The following is a 314-nucleotide window of genomic DNA, read 5'->3' on the forward strand; positions in this document are numbered from 1 at the left end:
AAAAATCAGGAAGAAATACTGTCTTGCAAAACGCTGACGTTACTTGCCTGAGAGCGGTAGGATGAGTCATTTCCCTCTTCATTTCTGCATCTTCTGTAATGTGTCTATATAGTTTTATAATGAGAAATACTCGTAGTAAACCCTAGGGGGAAACAAAACCTCTATTTTTGCCGTCCTCTTCCCGGTCTTAAAAACCCACCTATTCTCTCCTCCTTTTCCTCCAGGTTTTTGCTTAGCTTCCCGCCATCTGTTCAGCGCTCCCTAACTTCCCACCCGTCCGCAGGCTGATTGAGCCACCACGATGCTTAGCACAG

At 45.5% G+C, this 314-nt stretch overlaps 1 long non-coding RNA gene across 1 annotated transcript in view; it reads left to right on the forward strand.

Moving 5' to 3' along the window:
- Positions 1-301, forward strand: part of LOC102242344 — a 14,060-nt gene extending 13,759 nt beyond the window's left edge. Inside the window, exon 3 of the long non-coding RNA XR_314608.2 lies at positions 225-301. This is a non-coding gene — a long non-coding RNA (uncharacterized LOC102242344). The remainder of the gene's footprint in view (positions 1-224) is intronic.
- The last annotated feature ends 13 nt before the right edge of the window (positions 302-314 follow it).

The sequence above is a fragment of the Myotis brandtii genome, unplaced genomic scaffold, assembly GCF_000412655.1.
Source record: "Myotis brandtii unplaced genomic scaffold, ASM41265v1 scaffold825, whole genome shotgun sequence".
Classification (NCBI taxonomy): domain Eukaryota; kingdom Metazoa; phylum Chordata; class Mammalia; order Chiroptera; family Vespertilionidae; genus Myotis; species Myotis brandtii.